This window comes from Tachypleus tridentatus, chromosome 13, assembly GCF_004210375.1.
Source record: "Tachypleus tridentatus isolate NWPU-2018 chromosome 13, ASM421037v1, whole genome shotgun sequence".
NCBI lineage: Eukaryota > Metazoa > Arthropoda > Merostomata > Xiphosura > Limulidae > Tachypleus > Tachypleus tridentatus.
The window spans coordinates 226,138,835-226,163,233 of record NC_134837.1 but is presented as its reverse complement, the minus strand read 5'-3'; the positions used below and the strand labels follow the sequence as shown (position 1 = coordinate 226,163,233).

General features: G+C 34.1%; 1 pseudogene across 1 annotated transcript in view; it reads left to right on the top strand.

Annotated features, from left to right (window-relative positions):
• The window catches only part of LOC143236473 (sodium/hydrogen exchanger 8-like), a 100,487-nt pseudogene that overhangs the window by 53,679 nt on the left and 22,409 nt on the right, over positions 1 to 24,399 (top strand). The window contains exon 8 of the transcript XR_013019563.1: positions 14,930 to 15,108. The product of XR_013019563.1 is annotated as a sodium/hydrogen exchanger 8-like (transcript). The remainder of the gene's footprint in view (positions 1 to 14,929; positions 15,109 to 24,399) is intronic.

The following is a 24,399-nucleotide window of genomic DNA, read 5'->3' as shown; positions in this document are numbered from 1 at the left end:
ATAAATTCAAGTAAGCAAAAGTACTTGAGAATGATACAAAAAAATGTCCCTGTCTGGTAATTTTGATACAGAACATAACTTCCATTTAAATATATAACTATTCTCATTCAATTTTGATACAGAACATAACTTCCATTTAAATATATAACTATTCTCATTCAATTTTGCTTTTCATATGTTAAAAAATCATTGTTTCATATTGACTGATTCCAGTGTGTCTTTTGTGCAAATCATCAACCCTCCACCAATAAGAATATAACATACTGTCATGATGCATGTGACTCTCTATATTCAATTATACCGAACTTTCATCTCTTGTTTGTCAGAACTCACATTCAGACATTTTTCTTTTGGTGCTCTTCATGTGATATGCATTTGTAACTTTAATCATTTAATTTCTGAAGTAGGATTTCTTCATTAATTTTTTCATTATATTAGAGAAATGTTTAACTTCATTTCCCATTCCTTATTATACTTTTTTCTCACATTTGTATTTTTTACATTAAACACTGAATAGCAATTTTCTCTTTCTTCTGCACTTGTAACTCCTTTTCTCATTTTACTACATTCTTTGTCAGAGAAATCTTTAGGGCAAATGATATCTTTTTTTTTTATTCAGAAAGGATGAGAGATGCTTGCTGGCTGTACTAAGTCAATCAAGAAGCTATGTTTGTTCTGAGGACATCTTGGTGGAAAGATCTACCCCAAAACTCAGAGAGCTCCTCTTGCATTTGAAGACCATTGGGGATATACCGATTGAGGCTAGTCCCCATGCTACTTGGAATTCCTCACAAGGAATTATTGTTGAAAAGGATTTGAAGAATCTTTCCAAGTCAGTGATCCTTGCTGGTTTCTCCATGCAAGGAGTTTCTGTAGTGAGTTCACATCACCAAGTCCATCTGCCATTTGCCTAGGTGGGTTATTTGAACTTAAAGGTATAGCTATAGATTTTCAACCTTCTCAGAGTTTCCAGTGTTGCAGTTTGGTCTCTTGGATACATTATATTTTAGTTCTTTGACATGTGTTTATTGCAGTATCAGAGACTATGATGCCTGTGAGTGCAAATTGACACTCATTGTGTTGATTGTAGTGGCTCTCCTCATCCATCTTACTTTCATTTTTGTCCTAGGTGGGTGGGGGAGAAAGTGGTACAGCAATTGAAAATTGTTCAGAACATTTGTTATCCTAAGGCTCTGAAGTTATTGTCACCAACTCTATCTCGGACATACACTGCTGCACTACATTCCACTGCTTTAGTGGGAGTGCAGACATATCTTTCCATGCCTCCAAGAGAGTTGTTTTCAAACTATGGGCTAAGTCTTTTGCCACTGTTGGATAAACGTGTTGATAGGTCCACGTCTACTCCTGTCTCTGTTCCCACTATTCTTTCCAGTGATTGCTTGGGTCCACTTCCTTTGGCTTAAACTTTTGGCATATGTTTTTGATCTATCTTCTTGAGACCCAAGTGGTGTCAAATTGTTATTCATTCTTACCGTCAGTTGCTGGAATACAAATCTACTGGCAGGGATCTGCTAATTTGAGTCAGGGCGGAACCCATGGAGATTGAAATACCTACTTCTAATAAAGAAAAATTATGTGATAAACTGAAAGGTTGTCCACCTAAATAAGAATGGCCACATTGATACAGTAAAACTGTTGAGGTTTCCTTTTAATCTGATGACATCAAGGCAATTATTGATTCCTTACATGAAACATTTCTGAAAATTGTTGATACAGTCATCTTTTTGCAATTTTCTTTATACCAGGATGACAGGTTGTGTGATGGATGAATGCATTGAGGGGTAGCACTACTGGTCAACCAGCATGCAACTATCCTGTCTTTGTTGCTTGATAAATTCTTGAAGGTCATTGCCATCTGTGTTTCTTTTGATCATGACATCACTGTTTATTCTCTCCATCTGTCTCTTGAATAGATCTATGATCAATCAGCCTTGGTGCCCTCATTGAACAGTTGCCATATTTCTTTTTAATCCTAGGGTACTTTAATGGACATTATCTACTCTGGGGTGGTGCTGATATTGATGGGAGGGGTTGTTCTGTAGAGCATATGCTCATGGATCACAACCTCTTTCTCTTCAATACTGGTTCTTATACTTGAAGGGTAGACAGTGACCCATGGGTAGTGATCACTTTCCTATCATTTTGAGGGAGACTGGCCATGGTCATTGCCACCTGACCAGCATGTCTCAGTGAAAATTGGACCAGACCAATTGCTCCTCTTTCACTGCTTTCTTGGAACTTGATCCTGCTGTCCTCTGTATGCCATCAGTGGACAACTGCATGGCAGCAGTGACTGACTGTATTATCCAGGCAGCTGCACAAACCACAGTATCCTCATCTGTGGTGGAGTGCTGCCTGCCAAATGGCATTGAAGGTTTAAAAACGTGCATGGGAAACCTTTCATAGGTATCCCGCACTTTACAAGTGCAATTCATTCCAGTGGGCCAGTGCCCATGCTCAGCAGGTAAGATGTTAAAGCCATAAGGAACCTTAGATTAAGTTCACAACTAGCATCTTTTCTACCACAAGTTACAAAATCATATTTGCCAGACATCTTTCAAATCATCCTTCCATTCCAATTTATACAAATGGTTTGAAATCAAGTGACTGTTGGCTCTGCCATGGTTTGTTATGGTTCAGTGGTTGCACACAGGATTTACTCTACAGTTGATGGGTTGACTGACAAGTTATATGCTCTTTCTCTTGCCTAGATCACGTAGAAGCTATGCAGTACACCAGTTGTACTATTTATACCAACTCTTTTTAGCTCTCTACTGGCCCTAGAATCATTTTACATTTGTTCTCACCATCTTCTCATCGATATTCAAAACTGGCTGGCCTTTTTTTTTTTTTTCCAGTTTTTCTGGATACCATGTTAGGTTGGCATTCACAGGAATGAGCTCACTGACACTGCCATACCTGTCCCATATATGGATTATGGTCCTGTATTCAAGGCTCGGCTCTGTGACAGTTGGCAGTTGACTTGGAATGAGCAACTTGATAACAAGCTTTTCTCAATTAAACTTTCTTTAACTCTTTTGCTATTGTGTTTCAGGAAGGATCGGAAGAAGGAAGTTGTCCTGGCAAGGTTACGCATTGGTCATAGTTTTTCAACTCATCATTTTCTTTTATCTGGGACTGATGCATTAATGTGTGGTCTTTGTAACACTTAAGTCACAATAGCCTATGTTTAGACATGTTTTTCCATAGGTTTACTCTTGAAACTGTCCACTTTGTATTTTTAATGGTCTACTTTTAAAAATATGGTGTTGTGGTCAGCCATTGCATTGTCTTAGGTGGTGTTGTTCCTCTAGACTCTCAGCTGTGTTTTTGTCACCATTCTATTTAAGTTTGAGAGTCTTTACCACTTTTAAGTTCCAAGTGCTGGGGAGGTAGACCATGGAATCACCCTTTTGGATGGTTTAATGAAATACAAACAAAATATAAAAATTATGATAAAAACCATTCAGTTAGAAGAAGGACAGTGGAGTTCTGCTGATGTGGATAACTTAATATTTTCCAATGTGAAACAAAAATAAATGGGAGTGAGTTATCAAAATTGCTTTTCACCCGTGTAATTAAGATCTCTCATCCTATCCCCATTCAGATGTCAGTTTCCAATGGTTGGATTTTGGATTTATAGTTGAACCAATCAACATAGTTCTTTACACATGTATTACAGATGTTTATATTCCTCCTTCATTTGTATTCTTGTTATTCCATCAGTGTTGTGGGTCATGGTGGAGATACTTGTGGATTATTGCAGTTTTTCCCCTTCCACCATCACTTAATGTTTATTATTCTGAGGAAGTTATTATGCTTGAGGTGGTTCTGGTCAACTTAAATTTTAAGAGAGATAGTTGACATTTTGTAGACATCTTTTTGATACCTGTTGTTGGAGTCCTGGATTGATCTATCAGTTTCTTATAATAATATATACCCCATTCATGCTTCTGAGGGTTCTTGACCCTCTTTAGTTTCATTAACTTGAGGTAAAGACAGTATGATCCTTTTCCTATCCCTACATGGCTGTCAATATTAAGTGGCAAGGTTTTGAATTGTAGTTAGCATACCAATGGCATGATCCTCATTCTACACCTTTGTCAATGTCAGTTCCTGGTGGCATGTATTTTGGATGTAGTTGACTTGCTGTGTACTGTCCTTCTCACCCTAGCCACTCTACACCCAGAACACATCCATAAATATTGTATGGTTCAGATCACTGTCTAAACTTATTTCTCTCCCACTTTGATGTGGTCTTCTGTTTTCCTGCCTGCATGTGTGACATTTTTCTATGATGGACAAGGAGTATACCTGGTTCAGAAGTGATGTGATCTCCCACATCAGATCTTAGAATCTAACTTCTTGTCTTAGGAAATGGCTTTAAGATGCTTTTTCTTTCCCTTGCAGAGATTCTTCCAACTTTTCAGTGTGTGGGACTTGAGCTATTTATGTGAGTGGAGGTAACGTACTGTATCAGAAGTTGTAGTTTTCCTATACTGAAAATATATTTGGTAGTTACTTGTCTTCTCTCACACTTCCTAACCACTGAAAACTAATGCTTCCATCTGCTGTCAAAACTTGAAGTGATAGTTTAGTGGAATTGAATAGAGGTTGTCACATGTATAATTATAGTATGTTGCACTTTTTACTGATAGAAGGTTGTTACATGATGATTTGTGTAAGAGATACATTAGAATCTGTCTATTGCAATTGAGGGGAGATAAAAGGCTTGTTGTGGACAAACAGTTTTATCATATGGAGTATAGCATTGAATGAGAATAGGTGTTTATGTGAGGGCAGGTAAGTACCTATTGGAAAGACACTTAAAGATACGTAAAGGTGTTGTGCTCTCAACTGATTCTGTATCAGGAAATGATGGTTCTAAAGATATTCATGTTGGTGATTTGTTTTCCCATTGTGTTAATGAAAATTGGTCGTAAATAGATCAAAACGTAGAAATGTTTGAAGGAAATCCTAGAGTCACTATAACTTCATCCAAACCCGAAAGTATTGTTGCCATGACAAGTCTAATGTGTACTTATAATAATTACAACTGTAAAGAAACATGAAATGTCATCTAAAAGACTTCAGTGATCTCAAGTTACACCTACAGACATGAGGAATTTCTTAGGTCTTATTCTACTAATGGGACAGACAAGGAAATGTTATCAGTAAACAGATCCTCTTCTGATTAGCCCAGTACTTTTGCAGACAATGAGCTGAAATGGATTTGAACAAATGTAGACATTCTGGCATTTCAGTGATAATCAGAAAATGGATGACTTCAGGCAGGCTATTCAAAATTAAACCAGTACAGAATTATTTCCTCAATAAATTCATAACACTATACAAACTAAACTAAGTTTTCATTGGATGAGGGCATGATTTTATGGAGAGGACATCTAAAATTCTGAATATAATCTTGCTGATGAGAATAAGAATAGATTGTAACAGTGACACGGATTAAGTTTGTAACATGGAGATTTATACTGGTGAGGGGAAAAAAAATAGGAGAAAACTACTATGAGTTTGCAGTGGAAGTACTGCAATAATTGTCCTGGTATACATGATACCATAATCCAAGATTGAGAAATGTTCCTAGAATGTAAATCAACAGTCTGTGGAACAATCAAAGTGAATAGAGGGTTACCACTAAGTTTGGCTGAAGTTTCAACAATGAGAAAATGATTAAAACAGCTTTCTATAGAAAAGTTAATGTTCTCATTTTCATATGGAAAGACAATATTCATCTGAATCTACCACAGGAAAGAAAAATATAATAACTGGAGAGGAAATAAAAAACCTTTGTGTGTTCTCCAATACAGTACCCACATGAAAAGTGTTGATTGTGCAAATCAGTAGCTCTTACTATGCTATTCTCAGTAAAACAGTGAAATGGACAAAAAAAGATAGTACTTTATATAATACATTGTGGCCTTTTCAATTCATATATGAACTACAAAACTCTGATTCAATAGAAAAACTAAAATCTAAGCAGTTCCTCCTCTCTGTGGAAAGAGAATGAATTACTGACAAAGAGAAAAAAGACACACTGGAACTAGAGAGGGACAAACCAAGTCTATCATCTAAAGGTACAAGGAGAACCCTGCATGAGGATCACCCAGAAAGACTATCTGGTGACATAAAAATGTTCCTGTGTTCATTTCACTAATAGGCAAAAAGAAATTTCCTACCAGAGCCTGCATAGTTTGTACTGCCCATGAGAAAAGAAGTTAAACATGGCACCTGTGCAAGTTTTGTGTGGTTCCATTCTTTATGGGAAAGTGTTTTGCCAGATATCACACTTCAGAAATTTACTAGGCATCTTCATGTACATGCTCTATAAGTTTCAAATAAATAATAAAAAATATAGTTGAATTATGAAAAAAATAAAATGCATCTGACTCCTATCATGTTCAAAGTTTTAATAAACACCACCATAGATGCTCTGTGTGAAGCACAAGTAAACTCATAATCTGTATGCAACATATTAAGGCAAAGTCTGACTTTCATAGACTTTGATCTTTGTGTACAGAGACAAACTGCAAAGTCAGATCCATTTATGTCCACTTATCACATTTTCTTTTACAAACTGGCAGTAATTCTCTGTTTTATATTATTTACAACAAACAGAATGACAAAGTTTCAGACTATCAAAGAATTTAATATATGTTACATTGTTTTACTGATGTAATACACTTGTTATTTATTTAGGTTTCAGAGGCTGTACAAATGAAATTTGAGAATTTTTCAATAAAGAAAAGTAATTTTAATCAACATAAATCAGTTATGCACTTGGAATAGTTAACATGCTGAGTTTCTTTATTAACAGGCAAATGTTTAGTAAAAACGCTTAGTTAAAATTTGCCTTTTTTTTGAGAACAAAATACTTGTAGTGTTTTCTGAAAACTTGTCAAATTTTGTGAAGATATATAATATATATGAAAAGTTATGGTGTGGAAATTGATAATTTCTTTGTGATTACAAAGATAGTCAATTTTACCAACTTCAGTATGGAAGGAGTTAACACACTTTATTAAATTACTGCTACAGTCTTAATTGCTGTTGTTGTCTAGAGCTTTAAAGTACAACTACTGTTGAAGTTTATTCTGAGTTAATAAAACATAAAACTTAAGTTACAAGGCATGTTTTAACCTTGTCAAGCACATGTTTATTTCAGATTGTATACTTTGTATGCCAGTATTGTAGATTTAGCCTGTCATTTCAAGTTATTTCTGCTCAACTACAGGGAACTTTATTGTATTCTTTCAATGGAATTACGTATCAGTTCTAATATTCCAGTCATTTTAGGCCCAAACTAGAACTGTCTACAATAATAATGAAACCTAATGTATTTTTTTCCATTTTAATATCTCTTTTAACATATCAGTATCCCTATGAAGTCCAAGTAGTATAACATACAATTTCTGGGAGTGAAGATGGGTTTTTGATTAGTCACAGAAAACTCTTCAGTTAACTAATTTTGCTATTAATGGTTAAATTTCAGTGAAATAACTTCATTGTATTTCTTTATAAAATACTAAAAATGCATTAAATTCTATAAGGTAAACATCTTCAAGGTTGGATGCAAATTTGATTTTTGTTCAATAGTCATGGGAACTAAAAACATTCATATAACCTACAAAATTCTAGGCTTTACCTTAAACAGATTGTAGAGAAAAGAAAGGTTACTGGCTATCAGTTATAAAACACAACAGTCCTCAAAAGTGGATTTCCTGTTTTGGGGAAATAAGTTTATTTGATTAAAAAAATTGAGAAAAAGTGAAAATTGATTGTTAGCCTCATTAGCCATGCCACTTGAAATTCAAAAACATACTTTCCACCTGCTAACACTAGCTATTCTTCAACATTGGCTTTTCCTATCTAAGTATTAGTCTCCAGTTTTTTATACCCCATTTAAATATCATTGGCAATATCTGATTTACAAATCTTTCAACCCATGTCAGTGTGCTCTCTATCTTGATATTGTATATAGCACCTCACTTAGATAGTGTAAATAACTTGTTCTCAATAAATCATTGGTCACTTTATTTCCTAATGAAGTGTTGTACATCATTCCATTATGGATTATGATTTTCAAGCCACCTTGAGGATTTATCTATCATTATAATTTTATTTAAAAAATAATAAATTAGATGTGATATTTGTGGGTAAGAATTCCCCATTGCAGTTGTTTGCATAGTGGCCAATCTGTCTTCCCCTATTCCTCTTTTGTTATTTAGTGCCTCTCTACAGTTGGGGGGGGGGGTAACTTTCAGTTGAAGCTGTGGTTTGATCTATTCAGCCTGCAGTATTTTCTCTTAGAAATTCTGAAGTTCCTTTTTTTTTTTTGATTGTGGGATGAATTTGGACTCTGATGTCTTTCTTTACTAAGTCAGCCTCTTGCAAGTACAGTTTGGGTCAAACATCTACTTTTCTTCAATTTGTCACTTGGGTTTGTGAGATTTTGGAGGTTTCATCTGTGTACTTTGAGTCCATTCCTCCCTTGTTAGTGGAAAGGTGAATGGGGGCTATTTAGTTTTTCCACCTTCACCTGATATTCATGGTTCATGCTGGGAGACTTACATTTTCATTACATTACAGGATAGATAGACCTTCTACCTCATTTATCTTTTTGCATACCTTGGCTTTCCACTGGCAAAATTGTTTTTTTTTTAAATATGTGAAGTTCCAGGATGGTTTGTGTGATCACTTTGTACTTGTTTGATCCACACTCTTGCTCTGTGATGCTTCTTTCACACCTCTACTTCAAACATTGTTGGCAGGTGAGTAATGATCCCCACTTTTCTTTGTGATCAATTGGAGTGTTCTTCTTGGTCAGATGGACTGCTTTTTTTTCTTTAGTTGAAACACCTTGATGGAGAGAGTTTGTCAATCTGCTGTAACTTCTGTTTTACATATGGCTTCTTTTTATCATCATTAGATTTTTGTTAGTGTTCCATAGACATTTATATCATGAATTCAAGTCACCCATTTGCAAAAGCAAATAGGGTTTGATAGTGACAATTGTTCTCATTCTTTCAGGATGTTCTTCCTCACTCTTTACTGGTATTTTTAACCAGGTCTATGGATGTCCTGGTTTGAGGTTTATGAGACATTTCTCCACATTTTCAGAGTGAATTAATTGTGCTTTTTGCTATGTTTGATGTACAGGGATCTAGTCTTTGGGCTAAATTAGCACTATATGTCTTCTACTGGGTTGCCCAAGTTTTCACCATGTTTTAATCCCAACTAAACCATCTTGCATCCAGCTACAGGGTATAAAACCGGAAGATTACAGTTTCTTACTGGCTGTTACTTATAGGGATGGTTCTACCTCTTTGAGCTGGCAGGCTTCCTTTGAATCTCAAAATTTTGGGATAAAGATGCATGTTATTCCTTCAGTAGTCTCAATGCAATTAATGGAGCTGGAATTCAATCCACTGTATCTTCCAGTCTCTTTCATCAAAAGACATTTTAGAATTTGAGTAGTGGTTTGTTTTGGATTAACTCTACTATTTGTGTGTGTGTATAATTTGTTATTTTAACTCTGTTATTTTTGAACACTGCAATTTAAATAAACACAACATAACCGTAGAAAACATGGATACGAAGTAGGAAAACAGTTGTTGTATAAGTAAGGCTTCTTTAATTTTACGTTTGTTTATGTTTGTTTCTTTATTTAGTATTTGAGTGTTTTCTATGATATAAACAAATGCAAAATCAAAGAAGCCCTACTTATACAGCAACTGAAACCAATATAAAGGAACAGCTTTATACCTATACTAATTAAATACCTAACATCCAACTGCATCACCCTCTACAATCTGGTACCCATTTATACTCTTGTCCATAAGACGTGTTTGGCAATGATCACTTGCAAACTCTGAAGATGACCTAGGAAGGTCAAAACGTTGTTCTCTCCTTATCAATAAAAGTGTTAATACCCATACCAGCCGTTCTGAGATACTTTTTATTTCAAGTGGGTTTCTTGTCATCAAGTTGAAAATCCAGTCACTTCAGGGTAAGTTCTAGAAAAGGATTATAAGTTCTATTTTGCAGAATATTGCACCAAACATGGCCTATATTTTGCATCAAAGTAGGCAGATGTTTGCAAAGTTGTGTTGGGTCTAGTGAAATTTTATGCTTCATCGTTTAACACTTTGTCTGAAATCGGCTGAATAGAAGATACAAATTGTTAAGTGAATACCTGTTGTTTTAATGAACCCTAATTAAGCCATCTATGATGACCATGTATTGTATATGTTATGACAAATGGCTTAATGAATTGATGATGGGGCTTTCTGTCCACACTATTTATGTGCACCTCCCTTTTCTGTTAATTGTTTATTCCTTCAATGGAAAATGTAAAGGTGCATGTGTTACTAATTTACAATTGAGAATATTTATTAATAACTGCTATATTTGCAAATCAACAAGCTGTTGAAAGTATGAACTGTCTAAGAGAGAGGAGCAGTGATGTATTCATCACCTGGTGAGGAAGAAGTAACTGAAGCAGATGATTACCTTTCTCAAAAAAGAAGTCTTTAATTGTGCCAGTGAGACCCTCTATAAGTACATGACTTTATTCAGGTGTATTCAAGAATATTTTGTAAAAGTTTTCAGTTGGTTGTTTTGCATTTACGTAGACTTTTGTCTAATTGAATATACATATTCTTTTTTGTCTTCATGGTTGAAAAGATTTATCACTCCTCTTCAAAAGCCAGAGAAGTCATTTCTGAGGCAAAATTGAGATGTAGAGGAAAGTTTAGCATAGGAAATCAGTATAGAAGCAGTTATGAGAATAGGCTTAATTGTTACCTGTGGTAATACTAAAAGTATAAGAAATTTTACTATAATAGGAATAACTGAAACATGGTTAAATCTAGATAATTTAATGACAGCCATTTCTTTCAAATACATGGTTATACATTATTTAACAGGGAAAGAGTAGTAAAGAGAGAAGGGGAGGTGTGGCTCTATGTGGAAAGTGTGAGTTACATCCTGTTAAAGTTGAGAATATTTAGGATAACAGCTAGGAGATTGAATTCATTTGGGTTTCTGCTAGTGAATATCAAGAGAAAAAGCTCTTAAGTGGAAATTTTTTACAGACCACGAGATGAAATTGATGAAATGAGTGAGAAACTTCACAGTGAGATTGAGATTTTGGTTGTTAATGAAATCATAATTATGAGTGATTTTAATCTCAGACAAATTGATTGGGAAGTGCTAGAGTCAAATCATGAGGGAAAAAGGTTTCTGTAACTTGTTCAAGATGGTTTTCTACACCAGTTGGTCAGAAACCTTCTAGAAATATTATTATTTTAGATTTATTTAACTTCTGATGTAGAGAGGGTGGAAATTGGGGAATAGCTAGGTCCAAGTGGTCACTTATGTATTAGATTTAATGTTTTGTTGCATATGGAAATCAGAAAAATATTTTTATTCTAAATTTCAATGATGTTTTGTTTCCAAATTTCAAAGAATTATCTGTTGTGAATTGGGCAGCGGAATTATTTGGAGACACTGAGTTAATGTGAAAAAAATTTCAACATTAGAAACAAATATATTACTTACAGAAAGAAAAAGGTAGCTGCATGTAAAAAAACCAACCTGGGTCACTAAGGGTATAAGAGATAAAATTAAAGCAAATTATAATAAATTTAAGAAATTTAAATTGATTGGTTTTATAGAAGATCAAGAAATCTGGTCAGAGGAAATTAGAACATCCAAATGGATATATGAAAAAAAATTGGCTGAAGACATAAAAATTAACAGTAAAGATTGTTAAACTACATTGGGGGTAAACAGAATGTTAGGACAGGTAAAGGATCCATGAGGGATGATAAAGGAAGGTTTGTATCTGATGATTATAAAATGGCTATTTTATTAAATTCTGCTTTTTCATCAGTTTTTAATAATGAAAATTAAGCAGTATTATTCCTCATCTTGAGCAATTGATAGATGAAAAAAAGTTGAATGAGACAGTTCCATAAATTCTGAACTTGTTAAAATTGGGAAATTTAAAGAATGATAAGGGTCCTGGACCAGATAATATTTCCCTAAGGGTTTCAAAGGAGGTCAAGGATTGGACATATGCTCACAATGTTTTGTAAGTCTTTGAACAGTGGAAGAGCATTAACAGATTGATATTTAGCTAATATTCCTCATATCTTCAAGAGAGATAATAGAAATTGTCTCAGTAATCATATGCCTAGTAGTCTTAAATTAGTTGTGGGAAAAGTTTTGAAAGTCTGATAAAGATACTTTGTAAAGTCATATAACAAATTTGAGAAAATTATCTAAGTGTCAACATGGTTTCACTAAGGGAAATTCAAGCCATACAAATGGCATGCTTTGAAAATGTTACTGCATATGCTGATGAGGGTAAAAGTGTGAATTTGGTGTATATGGATATTCAGAAAGCATTTGAGAAAGTGCCAAATGAAAGGCTTGAAAAAAAACAACTTTTTACTGTAGGTATTAACTAATTGGATAGAAGAGTGGCTTGCTAGAAGAAAGCAGAGGGTTATTATCAATATATTTCAGTGAAACTGGATTAATGTTGCAAGTAGTATACCTCAGGGCTCAGTTTTAAGACCATTGATCATTTTTATTTAGATTAATGACAAAAATCAAAGGAAGGTCAATAAATGACTTAAATGTGCAGAGGAAGAGGATGCTGCTGCTTTACAAAAGGATTTAGATCAATTAATGAGTTGGGCAGATAAATGAAAAATGGATTTTATTTGTGATAAAGGCAAAATATTATATGTGGGTTATCATAATATGAATTATAAGTATAATCTGGATGGGAATAACCTTAACAGTGTCATGAAAGAAAGGGATCATGGTGGTCGGGCAAATAAGATTTTAGGTGGTATCTACAGAAACCTAAAGAGGCTATAATTTCATTGTATAAGTCACTGGTTAAATCACATTTGTAGTATTGTGTTCAGTTTTGGGATCCTCACCTTAGGAAAGACATTGAATTCTTAGAAAGGGTTTAGATGAAAATTGCTAAAATGGTACCTGGAATGGAGGGGTTGTTATATGAGTAGAGATTAAAATCCTTAACATAGTTTTTTTCTAGAAAAAAAAAGAAATAGAGGGGGGTCTGATTGAAGTGTTTAATATTGTTAAAGGAATTGCCAATGTTGATTCATTGACATCTTTCATACTTTACAGTGAGAATCAAAGAACTAGGAGACACAAATATAGATTTAGGTAAGGTAAAAGCATCTTCAGCTACGACAGTTTCATTTTTCAAATGAGGTGATTGGCATATGGAATGGGTTACCTTTCGATGTAGAAACAGTAAATTTAAGTGAGTTTAAAAGAAAGCTTGATAGATATATAAATGATAATGGCTGGTTTTATATATATTTTTAATTAATTTATTTAATAGTTTTAGTTTGGCTTAGAGGATGGGACAGATGAGGTGGATCAACAGGTTTCTTGTTGTCCCTAAACATTATGTTAAGAGGCACCTGAAGATTTTCCATAAGGGGTACAGTGATGTTGAAAGCACTATAGTTTTTTATTTGTTCTTCAAGAGAATACTTATATTATTATTAATTGTGTATTTTTCTTTTGTAGTAATTGTTTTGTTATTTTAAAAACTTTTTTATTCAGCAGTTTTTTAAGTTCTCTTTTTAATTTTCTTTTACATTATTTCTAATATTTGAGTTTTTCTTTCAGAATTTTGCAGAAATAAATTTAGTTCTATTTAATAAATATTGCTTGTTGCTTTTTCTAATTTTGAATTTCAGTATGATAAATTTGTATCTCATTTATTAGCAAAGAATTTTATTAACATAGTTATGTGTTACAAATTGAAGATTAAATTTTTTTACATATATTGTGCAAGCTGGGAAATAAAATTATGTTGTACAATGATTAATAATTTTTAATTTTTAAGATTAAATCATTGAATATAAATTTATTTGGCAGCAATCACAATAATATAAAAAAACTGTTGAACATTATAAGTCTATTCCCTCCCCCCCATAAGCTGTGCCTATACCCCTTCCTAACATGGTTATGATATGAGGTACACATGTAATAATTAGGAACTGACAAAATTCAGTGTTCAGCCTACTTAGTACTTTCATAGGAATAAGTTTCTTTAAATGGAGTTATTTCCTTTCTGTTTCTTCTATTTTTGCAGATCTGTGTTTATTGGTTTAGCCATTTTTTATTATTTTTGTAATGATGAACTGTTACAGTTAATTATGCAATGAAAGCATATTAAGTGTTTTATATATTGTTTGTTAATTGTCACAGATCAAGTATAAGAAATTCAGCATACTTTTGTTATGTATTTCTTCACCCTCTTATTATCATGTGTCGGTCATAGAAGGGTTCAGCAGTTATTTAATTTGGGTAATAATCAGACAATTATTTAACTAATATTAGCCTTTCTGAAATAATTCATTTTATTGGTAATTAATGGTTATTAAACCAATTTATCAGATTATCTGTAGAACTAATTCAACTGAAAATAATTTAAACATGTAAATCAATTCAAGTAATTGTTAAAAGACAAAATAGATATGCTGTGCTGGATTTGCAGTAATTATATTTTAAGTTTTTAAGAACATTTAGTAAAGGAATTTATAATTATGTGAGAGTAGTTATTTTAATTTCTTTATTTTCATCATGAGAAATTCAATGTATTGTTTATAATCTGCCATTTTCTGTTGTCATTAATTACTTAAAGTGGAGTGACCAGTCCTATCATGAATTAAAAAGAGAATACTTATTTTAAAGAAGCAACAAGACTGAATGGATAAACTTAAATGTATGTCTCAAATGTAAAATTATTGTTTTTGCTTTTCATGTGTCAATTATGGTAATGTGCAGTATTTATAAAATTAGTTTATTAAATTGATATTTATTTCAGGCAGATGTGGCATATCGGCTAAATTTTACAGAAAGTTTAGCATTTGGCTCTCTGATCTCAGCTGTTGACCCTGTAGCTACTTTGGCCATATTTCATGCTCTAGATGTTGATCCTATTCTCAATATGTTAGTGTTTGGAGAGTCTATTTTAAATGATGCTGTTGCAATTGTACTTGCAACGTAAGTATTTTTATATCCATATTATTTTTTCCTATTCATAATAATTACTTAAATGTGAGAAAATAGAATACTGCTATGCTATTTAATAATGTGATATAATTTGGAAAATCAGTAAAGAACAACACAAAGAAGTATTATTTTTTCTTTCTTCACCTTTTTATCCAATGTTAAATTTGATATTAAGTGATATGTAATATTTTTCTGTTTTGACAAATATGCACTTGTATGTGCTAAGAAACATACATGTAGTGATCCATAGTGTTAGCCAAAGGAGTGTATCAAAGGTGTGTAGAAAACTGTTAAAATGTTTATCAATAAGCCATGTGGTTTTCTTCAAGTGTAAAAATTGTGTTTATTGAATTAATCATCAAGATGACCATAAATTCTTTCCATCATATAATTATGAAATCTTTTCAGTATTATCCAGGATATGAAATTTAGAGATACAAGTTAATCCCTTTTTGGTACAGAAATCAATCTTTGGGTTCCTTTGTTAATGTTTCAGCTTAAGAACATGTCATGCATCTGGTATAACAGTTGCTTGAAATGTGTTTTTTCGAATGTGGGCTGGTATAAAACAGTCATATTTTTTGCCCTGTGGTGACACAGTAATGTGTCTGTAGATTTACACTGCTAAAAAGTGGGTTTCAATACTTATGATGGGCACAGCACAGATAGCCCATTGTACATCTTTGTGCTTAACTACAAACAAACAAAATCATGTTTTTTTAATTATTTAGCTGTAAAACCCTGAAACATTTGTTTGGAACTTAAAGAATCTTAAAAACATTTTCATTACTTATTTCAAAATGAAGCAGATTGCATACCTAAACCTTAAAAAGTTGAAACAGTTTTGAAAATGTAACAAAAGTCCAAAGTATTTATTTTTTCATTGCAAATAAGTAGTGTGAATAAGAAATGTGACAAAAAGTAGTTTTCCAACAAGGTACCTTACTTCTTCTGACATACATAGAATGTCCTATCCTCTGCACAAATTGTTTTACTTATCAAACCTTTCATTTTCATGCACCTGTCAACTTACATGGGCTAAATGGTTCTTACATAAGAATTTTCATGTAACAAACCTCCATCAATAGATGTGCCACACAGCCATGTAACTCGTGACTATTTCTATGCTGTTAAACCTATAACTTCTTTGGCAAAGCTTATGTCCATACAAGTAGTTTGTGCTCTCCAAGTTAGTTTTATTTCAATTTTCATCTTGATTTACTCTTATTTAGTATACTGTTTATTATTCAACAGTACAAATTTGTAACTTATTTTGAAGTAGAATTATTTCATATTTTTATCCAGTTACAAAACTTAGTCATTAAGTACAAACTTCTTCATTTGTTTATTTCTTTTTACCAGTACTGTTGTCTTTGGTTATTTATTTTGGATTATGAATTACAAAGATCAAATTTTGATTTTGAAGGTCATACCTTCTGTACGAATGTTTATACAGTTGACTGTGTATTATTGGCCGTTACTCGTTGAGAGATTGATCATTATTTGAACCAATCTTCTCCTAATGTTTTCCATTTTTCCTCCTTAACAAACTAAACCTGTTTGGGATGTCAAAGCATTTGATGACAGCCTTTTTCTGCCACCTGAATTTGCTGTCTTCTCAATTTAATACTGTGAGATCAACTAGACCCATACACAATTTTTCATATATATAGATAGTAAGATTGCATAATTAAATTTTGAACTAACAAAGTAAAATCTCGTGACATGCACAGTACAAGAGCAAACATAATAAGAGGATCTTACCCGTAATCATTGAGTTAGATGTTAAAATTTAAATGGTACCAGAACTTCAGTTTTAAACATCTTCATACCAAGTTTATTAACATAAATTGACAATAACAGTCTTTAATTACATATCTCTTCTAACACTAAAACTATAAAAGGTACTTGTAAAATGGGTATTCCTATATGCAAAGGGTTAATGTAGCTGGTGAAGTTATGTTGCCTATTAAATATTAACCTTGGGTATTTCACTGTTTTTCTAGTAGGATAACAGTACCTATAAAAGTATGTAGTGGCTTTATTTTAAATGTGACTGAATTTACCAGGATTAATGATGTTGGAAATGTCATCATGGCCAATTTATTACTTTACATCTTACTTTTGACTTCACTTTTGCCAAAACTTCTGCTGTGTATTATAAAATTTTTAATAAAGATTGGCACATAACATTTTGTTGGAAAATTAAGGTGTACTTAGATCCATGGTATAAATATTAAAAAAAAAAAAAGGCTAGATTGTGATCTTTGAAGGAGACCAGTGTTGATGGTGATCCAGTCTGATTGCCAGCTAATATATTTCATGATTATCTTCTGCTAGTTAGAGAATCCTACCCATTTGTTCCAAGCTCAATTTTCATTACTTCCTCTTACCCTTACAGCTCTTCTGTGGTATTTGTCTTTCATACACCTACTTTCTGAGTCACTTTGTTGATCACATTAAAGGTTTTCAGAGGATATCCATTTCCTCATCACTTCTGCATTGGTGAGATTGTTATTCCTGGTCCTGTCCCTTCACATGTGGTTTCTTTGCTGTTGGTATCTCTTTGGTAGAAACACAACTTATCACAGATTTGTCTTCCTTATATCTCTGGAACCTGCAAATGGCTCCTTTTCTCTAATTCTTTGGACTACATTCGATCCTTTTTTTTTTAGTTGCTAATCCCACTACTTTGACCTCTCCTGAACCTGTTTCCTGTCCTATGTCACATCGTACCTGTAGAGGTTCAACATTTTGTCACATGTCTCAATGCTGGGTTCATCATTGAAAACAGTTCCAGATATTGTCAGGTAGTTTCCAGTGTAGTGAGAACATAATTCAGATTTTGTTTGCCTGTGGAGAGAGTGTTCACTCTTGATTTATGACTGATTCAAGTTTTGCCAGATGGACTTTTTATCCGCTTTTTATCATCCTCTGTTGTCTCATGTGCCTGTCTCTGTCCTATTACCTCAAGATTCTTTTACCAGTCTTTGTGTTTTGTGATTGATTCGTTCCACTTCAACCAATTTCTGGGTCTTCTACACTTTACCATGGAATCCTATCTTACACTTTGGTGGGCTTTTTCACCAGATCTGTGGATGAGAAAGCTAGATACCTTGAAAACTTATCTCCATATTTTTATTTCTCACCAGTCCCAATGATATCCGTGGTTTATCTGCTGTGGACTGGTATATCACTTTCATACCCTGTCTTTTAGGATTGCTTCAGTATTGTATGTCTTTTGTTGGGTGGTCAAAGACTTTGTCTAATTTATACATGCTTGAAAGTTACTCTTCCACCACTGCAAAGACAATTGGTTTCTACCAGATTATTCCAAACAAGAAACTTTTCAACAGACTCATTTGATACTGACAGATGCAGCTCAAGATGGGGTTTTCAATGCATATCTCAATCAGGCACAACATTCTTCACTTTGACTCCATCTGATGAAATTTTCAGTTCTCCTTGCCATTTTTACATCATCTCTTTTTTCATGTGAGGTTCTATTGGTTTTAGGGACTTGGGCTTCTATAGAAACCCTTATCCTTTTTGGTTAGATATATATGTTTTCTCTTAGTGGACAAATTCCAAACAATGGATTCTTGTGTGGAATCCCTTGTATTTCTCAATTATCCTTCCTCCTTCCCCTACAAATGATCTTCATTGATGGTTAAACAAATACAATGTGGTGATGGGGTACCACTTCCTCTGCTTCATTTACATTTGCATCTGTACACTTATCCTTCTTTTCATGGTTGAGAGTTGTGGATCAATTGGCAGGTGGCCTATGTTCAACAGCCTCAGACAAAAATGTCTAGGAACTTCTGACTGTACGATGTGCTTTGTATCATTTTCTTCCCATTGTATGGAATGAAGTCATGATCCATTTGAACATTTCCATGATTTTTGCTTATATCAATCACCAAAGTTGCATCTGTTTCCATTCTCTTTGTGTTCAGACATCAGAACTACTTAAATGGGTCAATGTTTCCCAACCTTATAATGTTTATCCCACAGAGTGATTCCTCAGTCTTTGATTTTCCCTTGGCTCTGCATTCGGTTGGGGTACTCCTAATCTGGATACTTTTCTCAGTTTCTTCAACACCGAGTTTCTTTCTTTTGGTCTCCAGTTCCTCATTCTCAGGCCATAGCAGTGAATGCTTTCCCTTAGTACTGAGCCATCTGGTACTTCTATGTCTTCCCTGCCATTTTACTCCATCCCAGGGTGGTTTTAGTCATCCATTCCACTTTGTATCAGATCTTTTTGATTGCTCCTTATTGACTGGCACAACCTTGGTTCCTCATCTCCTTCAGTTCAAAACTACTACTTCCTCTCAATCCATCATTCCTCAGTCAACCTCAGTCACTGTTAATTTGTTTTATTCTTTGTGCCTGGCATTTATCTGGTCTCTTACAAGGAAATCTTGATTTTTCAGTGCATGTCACTTCATTTTTAATATGGACCTTTCATTCTTCCTCCCTAATGGCCTAGCAAAGCATGTAGAATATCTTTCACTTTGTCCTTGGTTTGGGAACTTTTCCCTTATTGGACTACAGTTCCTTTTTTAATGTTTTTTGTTGTATTATTTTTTCACCAGGCTGCATAATCATGGGAATTTTATCTCTTCCATAGCTGGTTATTGAGCAGCCATATCCAACACCTTTCATTTTTTCTGTTCTATCATATCTTTTATTTTGTTCCTTCTGGATCTACAGACCTTTTTGATGGGAAATTCTTCCAGATTATAATTTCAGTCTTGTTCTTCACTGCCTTAAACTTCCTTTGTTTGAACCTTTGTCTTCATGTTCCATGTTTCATTCATCTCTTAAGACTTATTTCCTACTCCTTTTATACTGTGAGCATTGACAGTCTGTTATCTTTATTGTCAACATTTCATGTACACTGTACTGTTCCACATCTGTGTTCCTTTATCCAGAGAGATATTACCTTTCCTAAGCCAAATTTGGTGGCATTTGAAGGATATTCTTCCTTCTTGTTTATTTATTTCCCACCTTTATTTCTGGTTAGATTTTGCAGACTTTCATGTCCTGTTCATGCCTTTTGTTGTTACATTGCCAGTCCAGCTTTCTTCTGTGGTTCTAATTCCTGCCTTTTTGTCTTCTGGTGACTATCCTCTGTACATGACCTTTCCTCCTCTATCCATGCAAATTGGGAATATTAACTTGTTAGACTGGCATGTTCCTCCCTTCTCTTCATCTCACTATCTGTTCTAGATGTCATTAACAGGTAAGTCATGTTACCTTTTCCCTGGCATTTCATCTCCATCATTCATTGGAAGAAATTATTCAGTCAGGTATGTGAACTATACCTCATATTTTCATCTCTTACTAGCAACATCAGGTGAATGTTTCTTTATCATTGAGATATTACCTTCTGCCCATTATCATTGTTTCTGGACCTAATTGTTGCAGCTGTGACTTGGTATGTTATTTTTTCTATATAATGTTTTTTTCCTCCAATAGCATGTTCATATTAGGTCTAGGATTCTATTCAGTGGTGAGTAGTGTCTGTCTTTGGTGACATGCCATTCCAATATTTTGTCCATCCTTGTTTTCTAGCAGAGTTTGATAGTTTTTACCAATTTCCAGTTCCGAGCATTTTGGGTGATTGACTATGAAGGGGTTCTCCTGGATGTGATTTTTTTTTTCACTTAAAGTTGGATAGTGGTGTTCTCATGTTCCACCTCATTGCAATGTCTCCAGTTAGTGTGTGATTCTATCCATAGGGTAATGATGCATTTATTTAATAGAAGTGATCCTTTTTTGTGTAGTGGGTCCTGAAAATTGGTGTTGTGCTCCAGCTTCTGTGCAGTTCTCTCATGAGAATGACATTGTGTATAAAAATATTTCATAAATATACTCCTCCTCCTTGCAGTGTGTTTCGGAGGTTCTTGCTGTTCTATTGTGGAGGGTGAAGTTGTTTCTGTTACAGAGGTTATTTACTTCTGTGCAGTGGGACCTGGAAGTTGACATTGTACTCCAATTTCTGTGTCGTGCACCCAGAGGTTGATTTTGATTTTGAGTAGATTTGTCACATTGCATTGCAATCCTCTAATGGAGATCCCCATTCTATTACTGCCTTGATGTCATTTCAGATGACTCATTTTATACTTAAGCTGCACCATTCAACTAAACCCTCACACATATTTTGGTTACACTTCCTTATCCTACTTCATTTTAGGAGTTCTGCATCACGATTTCCATTATTGTGTAGTGAGTTCTAAGGTTGATGTTGCATGCATTTGCACTCCAGCTTATTTGTAGTCATATCCAGTGATTATTTCTCTGGTGCTTTATTTTCTTGAGTTTTACACAGTGTAGTTCTGTCCAATGAGGCTTGAGTTTGATATGAACTACCAAATTGGCACATCACTTCATGCTGTTGTTTGGAAGTCATCCATTTTAGTCTCATCCACGTTCTCTCAGTGGGTGAAGATCTTCCATTGTTGTCATCCAAGACAATGCTCCTGGTACTTTGTGGGTTTTAGGTTCTAACACCCCTAATTTTTTTATTTGCTCCTACTTTCTGTACATTGGTTATTTTGCAACATATAATATTAAGGTAGAGAATATAAGAGGTAAAGCACAAAGTTCAATATAAAAAATACTTTGATATTAATTTACGAAGTTCTGGTGGGTATGTACATGAAATACGAAACTAATGTGGAAAAAAAAAATTATTCTTGATATGAAAATCACCTTCCACTCAGACTTATTCAATAACATCATATATTCATGGAGAAACCTTTGGTAAAATATTCAAAAGATCTGATTTTTTTGTGTATAATATACTTGTAAATGTTTATACTAAACTTTTGCCCAATTCTGTGAAGATACACCAAATATATTTACAATTGTAGAATTTATAGCTTCACAGTTACAAGGTAATTGCAGGGTGGGTCAAAATACCCATATTCGGATATAAAAGAGTTTTACCATGAAGGCCTTGAGTTGATCTACAGCTATGTCGAGTGAGGTATCATTGTTCATTGTAAATTACTGACATTGCCATATTTTGGGTTTTCTGCAAGTTATAAGCTTGTAGAAGGGCAATAGTAAAATGCTTGTGAAACTGATTTTGTTGTATGTTTACTCTATTTCATGTTTTGAATGCTAATTTCTTGTGGAGAGCAATACCATATTGTGAGGAATCCTTCCTCTCCTCTTCTGTCTTATTCAAATTAATTCAATTTTGGACTGATTGTGCACTCCTTAGACTTTATTGTTATCACTACTCTTCCAGTATTGGACGTTCCTTTCACATCCAATGTTGTTTATTTGCCTTTGCTTGATGGTTAAGACATGCTTAAGAGAGTAAGCCAGAAAGCATGATACCTTTGTGTAGGTTTCTAGATTGTTTTATATCACTTTGTCTTCCAGTCTTCACACTCATCTAACACATAGTGTAATCAGTGTAGACATCGTTCCTATTCTAGGTAGAGGTAAAATTCAAGTTGTTATTAACAAAAGCACTTTAAGTGCTAAGGAACCCTCATTAGTTCTCCTGAGTTTAGCAGTATCATGATGTTAGCTACATTGTGGATAGCAGAATAAATGCACATCTTTGTTAGTAGTGTTTTCAACTACATTCCTAGTGGTATATGTGCATTGAAGTATCCTGCTGGTAAATACATAGGAGTTTCATCAGACAGGTCAGGAAGGAACTTCCAGTCTTCACCATAATATATTGTGTTGCCTTTCATCAACACAGTTGTGAATTGGAGTTGAGTTGTTATAATCTTAGTGGATTCAGTTGTTATATTTAATTGCAATGGCTATCCCAGTTTTGGGCTAGCGTTTAGAATGAAGTTAAAAGCAGTTTGTGAACTCCTCAAGATCTGAGTGTTAAGACTCCAGAAAAAATATGATGTCATAAAATTTATAGAGATTCAAGAAGTAATATTTGATCCTCTTGACATTGCAGTAACATGATATAATGTGAGACTGGTGCAGTCAAGGTTTCCTGCTGAGTACACAAAGTTTGTTGCTCCTGTGGATACTTATCTGTGCACTGTTTTATAATGTGTAATTGTTTACAGGCAAGGCTATACATTAACAACTCACTGTTCAATTTTTAGAATTCACTTTCCTAGTTAGCCCTGATTAATGATGGTGAGCTAGTAGCTTATTAGAATGGGCTGACATTTCTGAAGTGGGTGCATAATTACCTATAGGGTAGAAAAATACAATCCAGTCTCCCTGGCACAAGACATTATGCAGATCAGCCCTTCTTAACCAGTAGCTGAATATCTCAATGTCATTTACACCTTCTCGTAACATTATGTGGCGAGGTGGTTTCTACTTGATGATCTCTCAATTTACCTGGTATGTGTGGTACTGCTTACAGATATAAGTTGTGTTTACCATTGATCCTATACCCAGAGATTCATCCACCTTAACCAAACTGCAGATGGTTAGAACTTAGACTGATTTTACTAATAGACTAGTCCTTCTCTCAGATTAATACCTTATCATATGCTAAAACTAAACTAAGCAAACTTTAATATTACTGATAATACTTTATCTACAAATAAACTCCCAGTAACTTAATGTGCCTAAAACTGAACACTAGTGCTATTATCCAAACATAGTGACTGTGTGCTAGGCGTATAGATGACGGGTAGAAATATTCTAAATTTTTAGCAGGACACATGCCCTGTTGGACAGTGAAACTTGCCGGACATTTGAAATTTTAGCAGGACACCTCAAAATTGTCACCGGACATTACCGAAAACAAGAAATCAAGTAGAGACAATTATTATATAAAACAGAATCATTTTATTTATGGCACTGAAACATTATTTCAAAGCAAGTGGCAACAAGCCTTTTATTCATTAAAAATGACACATCAATCAAACTGGTAGATTTAGTCATCCAGCACTGAGACATCAGCTGATGTAGACTCAGTATCTCTATTATCTCTATGTGTGTGAGTTCCATGTGGACTCATAAATTGTCTGGTTTTTTTACTGTCCTTCCACCACGATTCTACAGACTTGCACAGTAATTCTGTGCTTGCAAGATTGCAGGTCTTATTCTTAGCTAATTTTATTGTCATCAAGTCATAAGTGAATCATTTATTAGTTTGGACTACCAGTCATCCTTAACAACTGTCATCTGGGAAAATCCACATTCTGGTTCAGCAGATGACACTAAAATCACCTGCATGAGGCATACCAAAGCCAATACTGTTGATCCAGGGTTAGGTTTACTGTTCTCAACAGTAATTTAACTTAACATGTGCACCCACAATCCACTTGC